Source organism: Petaurus breviceps, unplaced genomic scaffold (genome assembly GCF_028583685.1).
Source record: "Petaurus breviceps papuanus isolate PSGF00001 unplaced genomic scaffold, PetGlider_PUasm1.0 151, whole genome shotgun sequence".
NCBI lineage: Eukaryota > Metazoa > Chordata > Mammalia > Diprotodontia > Petauridae > Petaurus > Petaurus breviceps.
Genome location: NW_027185712.1, coordinates 17,642,581 through 17,651,993, shown reverse-complemented (window position 1 = coordinate 17,651,993; position 9,413 = coordinate 17,642,581). Strand labels below are relative to the sequence as shown.

Here is a 9,413-nt window from a genome sequence, read left to right as displayed (position 1 = left end):
TTCCCCTTTTGTTATTCCTAATTTATTTCAAAATGGAATGTTTGAAAAGTGCAGTTTACTTGTGGATTTCATTTCCTTTTAAGAATCAGATTTGTAACTTATAATACTAAGATTTCCAGGAAAAAGTGCAAGCTGGCTGCTATAGCCCTAGTTTATTGCTGGTGTCTACCCATAAGATTGGTGGTATACTAGGAACGGACAACTCAGAACAATTCAAGGAATAAATGGGGGGAAATAGCAGTGCTAAATAGGCATCTAGGTGACAAAGTGGATAGAACACTGGGATTCGAATCAGGAATCAGGAAGACTGATCAGTAAAGGCAAACCACTCCAGTATCTTTGCCAAAAAAACCCTGGCCACAACTGAAAACAACTCAACAACATCAAAAGTAGTGCTGAAGAGAGAGAAATGAAAAAAAAAAAACTGAGTGGGTAGATAAATTAATGCTTATAAGACATAGCAGATGAACTTAAAATTATGGATGTGAAAAGAAAGCATTAAGAATCCTCTGTTCTTGGGGGTGGCCAGGTAGCACAGCGAGTAAGAGCACCGGCTCCACTGTTGAGAAGACCTGGAGATCGAATCCTGGGCTCAGACACTTAGCACCCACCCAGAAACACCTGGCCGTGTAACCTTGAGCAAGTTACTTAATCCCGATTGCTTTAAAAAAAAAAAAAAGAATCCTGTTTTTTCTTATGTATACACAAATAGTTAGATATTCACTAACATCCTAGTTGTTTTCACAATAGGTGAGTTTTCACTCAATGGTGATAGCTTTTTCTTTAAAAAAAAATTTCTGCAATGTCTTTTTAAATTAAAAATATTAGGCAATTTCGACCTACTGAGTTCTTACAAAGGCAGCCATCTTGAAGTCAGATAATATTTCTTCTCACTGTTAAGCAGTAATAAAAGGCTACACCTAAAGCTGTCAAGAGGAAAAAATGTAATGCACAACTCTGAGTGATTAAGTTTCAGGTACAAACAAGAAACATAAATGATGATTTTCATAGAAATAGATATAAGCTATTTAACAGGTCAAGATAATTATGTTATCATTAACATTATGTTATAACATGTTTTATAATAATAAACATATTACAAATATAAATATCCTATTGTCTATGCAAAGTCACAAATGTTTTATACCAAAAGTTCTAAAAATAGGATCATAGGATCAAAGAAAAGGTCAAAACAAAGATGAGTTTTATACTATGTGTTTAGCGCTTTTAAAATGGGTCATATTAAACCTCTGGGGAAGAATTTTCCTGTTTGTAGACACTCCTTTAAGGATATCCAACCTTAAAAAAATGTGAAACACAGGAATGTAAAAATTGAAAATAAATCTAATTGTGGAAGAAACTAAACCTTTTCAAGGCTTTTTAGATCAAAATGTGCTAAATTAAAACCAGAAATCAGAGGCCAATACAAATTATTTGGCATAGGTTCTCAATAAATCAGAACTTTAAACAGTTGGAGCAGCTATATTCAGACGTAAGTAAAGTGTTTTATTATCTTCAAGATCAACCTCCCTAAAAAAAATCACAAAAGTATAATAGGAAATTCAGATGTGTGCCGACATGAATAAGAAGATACACTTTTAATGAAAAGAAATATATTTTTTAAAATTATTATTGATATGGGCTTTTACTCAAGCTTCCACAGTCAGTCCTAAATTTCAAACTTCTGTTGTGAAATGTATAGTATGATTTATTTATTTTTAATCTAGATCATAGATTCCAGGATGCTCACATTGAAAGAGACCTGAGAAATCATCTGGTCCTCATTTTTAAAAGGAGGAAACTAAGGCCCATATCCCTACCATCCTGCTCATGATTTCTAAAGTGAAATATTGGTCCTTTATAATTGGTAGAATTATAGCTGAACTTGACCAAAGTTTCATAGCCTAGTAATCCAGACTATCTTCTTTTTTTCTGTTATTTAGTAGTTTAGTGAGCTTTCCATTAAAGCATGCTATGCTTGTAAATGTCTGTACTAAAAATCTCACATACCAAATCCTCTTATAGATTTATACTGTTCTACTTAAGGATGAATTCAGTCACTTTCTGTAATTTCTCTTTTGTATGTATGTTGTTAAATTTAACTGATATCTCTTTTTTACATCACTGGAATTTCTCCTAGTATCTTGACTCCCAACCATTCCATATAACAAATATTTTTTATCAACAAAAAAATTTTAAGAAAAAACAAAAAGAGGAAAATCAGCAAAGTTGATCTACATGTTGAAAAAAATCTGAAAATATATGCAACATAATACATTCATGGATTTCCCACTTCTGCAAAAGGGAAAGATGAAGTGACTTTTTATTTCTCTTCTTTGGGGCCATGCTTACTCTTTGTAATTTTGCGGCATTCACTTTTGATTATTTTGTTTTGGTCTTTCCATTTATAGCATTATAGTCAACGTGTATATTGTTTTCCTGGCTCTGATTACTTCACATTGCATAAGATCATGTAAATATTTTTATGCTTTTCTGTATTCACCATATTTGTTGTTTCTTACAACAGCAATATTCCAAAACATTTATTTACCACAGTTTGTTTAGCCATTCCTCAATTGATGAGCATCTACTTTGTTTTGAATTCTTTGCTACCACAAAAAATGCTGCTATAAATATTTTGGTACATATTGGTACTTTCTTCTTGTTAGTGACTTTCTTGTGGTATAAACCTAGTAGCAGAATCTCTGGGACAAAGGATATTGACATTTTAGTCACTTTATTTCCATAATTCCAAATTGCTTTCCAATATAAGGTTGTACTTATTCTCAGCTCCATCAATAATGCACAAGTGTGCCTATCTTCCCACAGCTCCAACACTGACTATCCCTATCTTTTGTCATCTTTGCCAGTTTGCTGGGTGTGAAGTGAAACCTGTGTTGTTTTGATTTATGCCTTTCTTATAGTTAGTGAATGGAAACATTCTTTCATATGGTTGTTTGTAATTCTTAGGGTTTTTTTTTTTTTGCTTTTTGGGGGGAGGGCAATTGGGGTTAAGTGACTTGCCCAAGGTCACACGGCTAGTTTTTGTGTTGTGTCTGAGGCTGCATTTGAATTCAGGTCCTCCTGACTCTAAGGCCAGTGCTCTATTCACTGCGCCACCTAGCCGCCCTTGTAATTCTTATTTTGAGAACTGTTTGTTTCCATCCTTCTACCACTTAGATATTGGGGAATGGTTTCTGGTGTGTGTGTGTGTGTGTGTGTGTGTGTGTGTGTGTGTGTGTGTGTGTGTGTGTGTGTGTGTAGATGTACACAAAGAGGTGTGGATAGATAGACTATATAGACAGATATACAAACAAAATTAATCTATCTATGACATCTAACAGATATCTATATCTAGGCTTCTAGATAAATATATAGATAGATATCTGTTAGATGTCCTAGAGTTATTAATTTTGTTTATGTAACTTTTTAGTTTCATGTAATCAAAGGCATCTATTTTATCTTTTGTAACTTCCTCTGTCCTTTTTAGTTAAGTACATATCTCCTACCCCTAGTTACAAAAGCTTTGTGATCCTCTTCTGTTTGAAATTTTATGGCATTATCTTTAATATTAAGGTCACATATCCATTTTAAACTTTTGTGAAATATGGTCTAAGATGTTGGCCTAAGCCCAGTTTTTGCCAGACTGTGATTTGATTTTTCCAGCTTAAGTAGGGATTTCTTTTACTAACCAATTTATGTTTTCTGGTTTATCAAACACCAGGATATCGAGTTCCATTGTTCATGGTTCTCCTTGTCTAGTCTGCTCCATTGATTTACTCTATATTTTACTATTATTACTCTATATTTTAACCAATACCAAATTACTTTGATGACTGCTGCTTTATAATGTAGTTGGAGGTCTGGAAATACTTCCTATGATTTACTAGATCTTTTGCTTCTCCAAATGAATTTTGTTAGTATTTTAATGGGTGTTATAAAGTATCTCTTAGATAAGTATATGGATTAGTATAGCATTTAAACTATAAATTAAATCTTGTAACAGTCATTTTTATTATATTAGCATAGTTCAGCCATGAGCATTTAATATTCCTCCAGCTATTTAAGTTCTTTATTTCTTTAAGGAGCATTTTGTCATTGAATCTGTACAAAGATTTTATGTGCTTTGGCAAATTGATCCTTAGTTTTTTATGCTTCGTGTAGTTATTTCCCTTTCCATTATCACCTCCTTGATTTTGTTATCATTATACAGAATTTTAAAGTTAATTTTAACAAAAGTTAATTTTGTGGATTTTTTTAGTAGCCTGTAACTTTGCTGAAGCTATTTAAATTGTTTCAATAGAATCTTTGCTGACAAATAAAATATTTACTAAGCAATTACTATGTGCAAAGCACCATGCTAGGTACTGGGGATACAAATAGAAAAAAGGGACAATCTTTGCTCTCAAGGACATCACATTCTAATGGAGGAGACAACACATATAAATGGTTTCAGCTGCAAGTAGATGGAAAGGTCCCTCCTGTGACAAAAGCTCTGGCTGGGGGGCTTTTAATAGATATGACTGCAGCACTTGCAGGAGCAGTATCCAGGCTGTACCTCCACAGAGGCTGCTCCCTAAGGATGGTTTCTAGCACTGAGTTGAAAGTATTGTTATTCCAAAAGTTCTTGGGTTCGGGATCCTGTACTGTCTCAATAAGGGAAGTGTTGGTGGTTCGACTTCTTGGCACATGCTGTCTCCTCTCTCTCCCTCAGGGTGCCCTGCTGCTTTAGCTAAGCTGACTTGCCTGCCCCGTGAGAGGTCATTGGTTGGCAGTTGATGGGCATGACTTGCCCTTTCTCTACAGGAACCACCTCCTCAAATGGTGGCTGATTCCCTAGAATTTTCTAAGTAAACCATCATGTCAGTAGTAAGTAGGGAAGGTTTTATCTCCTCTTTGCCTGTCATTATGCCTTTAATTTTTCTTTCTTTTTTTTTAGTGTTATTGTCAGCACTTCTAGAACAATATCACATAACAGTGGGAAGAGAGGGTAAATTAATTAATTTATGAAATTATTATTAAATTATACACCCGGTTCTTTGGGTCCTAGACAGGAAAGACCATAATGGCTTCAATCACACTTTAATAAGCACAGAGGATACCAAGGCAAACAGCACAGAAAGTTCAAAGAAAAAATGGCAGGTGGAGGGATGCAAAGGTGAATAGTGTGAGGATGGGGATGGAGATGGGGATGGGGTGGTTGAGGAAGGCAGACAAAATGGGGAAGAAAATGAGGGGTGGGGAAGAGGCATGGAGTGGAGTTGGGAGCACTCAAGACGGGAGGATAGAAATTTAGGGTCTCATTTTTTTTTTCTTTTTGGACGGCAATTGGGGCTAAATGACTTGCCCAAGGTCACACAGCTAGTTTTTGTGTTAAGTGTCTGAGGCTGCATTTGAACTCGGGTCCTCCTGACTCCAGGGCCAGTGCTCTACTCACTGCGCCACCTAGCCACCCCTAAGGTCTCATTTTCATAAGGTTTTGTGGGAGACAGACAAACTTATCTGTGCCATCTTGGGGTTATTTCATTAACATACCCATATCATCTCAGAGTTATCAGCAAAATTTGATGTTTTGCTGGCATTATTATTTGGGATTTCTGGAGCTTATCTGAAATTTACAGATTATATGACCAAAAAGTTCTGACAGCAAGGCCTAGCTGGCTTCCTCTGATTTAGCATATAGTCTCAGGATATGATCTTTAGTTATTTTATGATACAGTTTGCACATTATTCTCCTTTGACCTATGGGAAATCAGTAAAACTTCTAGGTTCCTCTTTGCAATCTTACTTCCTGATATTGTTACTTTATCCTAGTTACTTATAAACTTATTTACTAACTAGAAGAGAGGAGGTGGTGGTCAGAGGAATTAGAACAAGATATAATTTAATACAGTGGCCATCCTTGCTGTACTTGTATAATTGTTAGGAAAGCTTCTAGGGTATATGATGCTTACTTTTGGTTTTAGAAATTATATTTTTAAAAGATCCCTCTAAGCTTATACTTAGTAAGAGTTTTTATTTGTTTTAGTGTAAATGATTGTGGTACTTTATCAAAGACTTTTTTCTAGCACCCTTTGAGATAATCATGTGGGTTGAATGTTTTTGTTTTCAATATAATCATGTTTATTGTTTTATTTATGTTCAACCTGTATAAATACTTCCTGGTATAAACATATATATATATATATAATATGTATATACATATATATGTACAAATAAATAAATATAATAAATACATCCTGGTATAAATATATAAGCATTACATATATTTACACATATGTAAATAAATATACTCTAGCTTAGAAGAATTGATGCAGTCTTTTGGACAAGATTTTACTTAAAATTTTTGAATCAATATTCATTAATGATATTGATCTATAATTCTTCTGTGCTTTATCCTTCCTCAGTTTTACAACTATATTTTATATAAATATATATTACAATTATATTTTCCGTCCACAAAATTCTACCCCCTAATTTGCTCCAAACTTTGTTCCCAATATTGCTTCATGTCTACTGCAGAAATCTGTGCTCTTTGGGCAGTGACTATTGAGTAAGAGGCCCAATCCTTTTTCATTTTTGGTGAGAAAGCTTAAGAAGCACAGGATTAGCAGGCATAGACTGGATATGATTGGCTTCACAGAGCTCATCACAATCCCTCTCCCCACAAAACCAGTCATATTTCTGTTTCAAGTACCATTACCTATTTTTCTAAAAACTCAATCCCAATCATCATTGAATCCTCACTCAAATAAAACTGCTCTCTTCAAAGTTACCAATAGCACATTTTTGTTTTATTTTGTTTTTGAAAGGATTAATAAATAATAACAACCACCTTTGGGCATGCCATTCCAGGTATCACAGGGTCCTGTTACTCGGTGGAGAGTGGCTAAGGCATAGCTGTTTGTTCTGGCTTCCTATGCTTCTGCTCTGAGATGGGAGTGGTCGGAAGAATCTTATCCTTGGGCTCTAACATGATCACATGGGCAGGCAGGGACTTCTTAGGCAAATCTTGCCAGCTGGTTACTAGGGAAACATGATTTTGACTTCCAAGTCCAAAACACCCTGTCTGAGGAGGATATGGATAGAGCACAGCAGTGTCAACGTAGTGGTTTGGGAGGCCATCCACAAACTCCATGGACTTGAACCCCTGGCCTCTAGGCTTACCAGAAACCAACACTTGGCATCCTTTCACCACACTCTCCATCAGGAAGCTGAGGATGCCATAGCAGAATTTGCAGAAGCTTCTGAAGGACTTTGTCTACTCAATAGTTCAGAGACCTCTAGTGGCCATTTTCTCAGCAGCTAGCTCTACAAGCCTTCAAGGAAGCCAAACTTCTAAACTGCCAGGGTCAGTTAAGGAATCTAGTGACCCTTCTCAAAGAGCACTGTCTGCATCTTGGTAGCCAGTTAGGGTAACTCACAGTGCCACCCCAGAATAGCCAGTTCTTTGGTGAGAAATTCATTACCTTTGACTTTGAAGATGTCATCAATAACAACCTCCGTCTTAAGAGATGCACACCACCATTTTGCATCAAAGGGTAAGGGAGATTTAAGCGGATGAAGTGATTATAAAGTCCAGGGAGAGGAGAGTACTAATAACATCTTAATTGCAAATTCTGATCAATTTTTCTCAGTCCTCATTCTTCTTGATTTTTGACCACCTTTTCCTATTGGATATTTAATCTGTCTAGGATCAAAACAAAGTAACTGCGTTGCTTATTAAAAACTGATAAATGCCCACCTTAAAAAAACAAAAACTTGGCAACATAACTTCCAGCTTAATTAAAAAACTTCCAAATGAAGTTTCAGTGAGTTTTGAACCCATTTATTAAAAAATAAAATGCAACACTTTCCAATTAGTTGACAAGAGCGATTGACACCAGGGAAGATGGGGTTTAAAAAGCCCAGTTTTCAACAAAATCTTTTACATAACTGATGGATGGTATGTGAGTTGGGAAACTAGGTTCTGCTTTATGCTTACTGGCCAAGTTACTTAATTGAAACTCCCTTTCCTCAGAGGTAAAATGGGTAAAAACTACCTCTGCATTGCCAATCTCGTGGAACTGCGCCGAGGAAAGCAATTTGGAGGCCTTATTAAAAACACTCTAAGTGTGAATGGTCATGCACGATCATTTGCTGCATGCAGCACCTAAAACAAAAACAGCGAAGAGAAGCAGCAGCTGACTCCACGGCTATTCACAGCATCCCTCTCCGGGCTCGACCCACAAAGCAGAGCACGGAGGTGAAACGGGCGGGACTGGTAGCACTGATCCAGGTCCACGCATGGAGGGACTGGGCGGCCTCCGGAGGGCACCTCAGACCACAGGAATGAAGCCCACCGATGAGCCTGCTGGGAGCCTGGGACCGGCGGACCACACCCGCGGGATGCAGCGCCGGCTCGCACGAGCATCTTGCAGTCAGGTGCCCAACTCTCCCAGCACCCGTCCTCGGGCCGGAACTGCCACGCGTTTTGCGGAGGAGGAAGGGGTGGCCCGGGCCGGGGTCTGCTCAGCGCCCGCACAGCGGGGGCCAGGAGCAGGGGCAGGAGCAGGAGGCTGAGAAGGCGTGCGGCTGCGCAAGAGCCAGAACCCGGTGTGCAAAGGAGCCGCTCTTCTGCTGTCCGCGTTTCTTAACCTGGGGTCCACCAACTTGGTTTAAAAAAAAAACGTACATACACACACACATATATATGTATGTATGTATGTATGTGTTCACCCCATTTCCATTCCACTAAGATTACCATCGATCCTGAAAACATTCTCCTCTTCCAAATTGCCTGTGAAGACAAGGTTCTGTTGGCAATGACAGCTAAGTTGCATAGTACAATGACCAATTTCTTTTTGGTAATTTCATTATCAGGGAACTAGAGAGACCATTCGGGGCTGTGAACTCACTATGTAGTATCTTAATGACTACATTTCAATAGAATCTATTTCCTTTCTAATCTCATGTGATTTTATGCATTTAAAAATATTATTCTGAGGTATCCGTAGCTTTTGCTTGACTGACAAGCATAATACACACGTGCAAATGGTAAGAAACCCTGCCCTACTCTAACCTAAAGAACAAGAATCCTTAGAAGTAGGTCATTCTCACTATATCTCCTGTGATAAAGAAAACCCTCATCCCACTGGCAGCCCATGCCATTTTTAAACAGCTCCAATTTTTAGTTGTCCCCTATTTTTCAACTCTATTTTGCCTCTCTGAAACTTTAACCCACTATTCCTAGTTCTGCCTTCTAGGGCACAGAATCCTTTCCACATATAGCTGTTCAAATATCTGAAGACAGCTATCACGTCATCGTCTTCTTTCCCCCAGACTAAATTTCCCCAGATGCTTCAACATATGGCACAGTCTCTAAGGCCTTTACTGTTCTGATCCTAGCCCTGTGAATTCCCAGCTCATCAGTG

The 9,413-nt window shown here is 37.5% G+C and overlaps 1 pseudogene; it reads right to left on the bottom strand.

The window, feature by feature from the left end:
- Positions 1 to 6,871: 6,871 nt before the first annotated feature.
- Positions 6,872 to 7,659, bottom strand: LOC138153279 (small ribosomal subunit protein uS3-like; annotated as a pseudogene).
- Between the last annotated feature and the right edge of the window lie 1,754 nt (positions 7,660 to 9,413).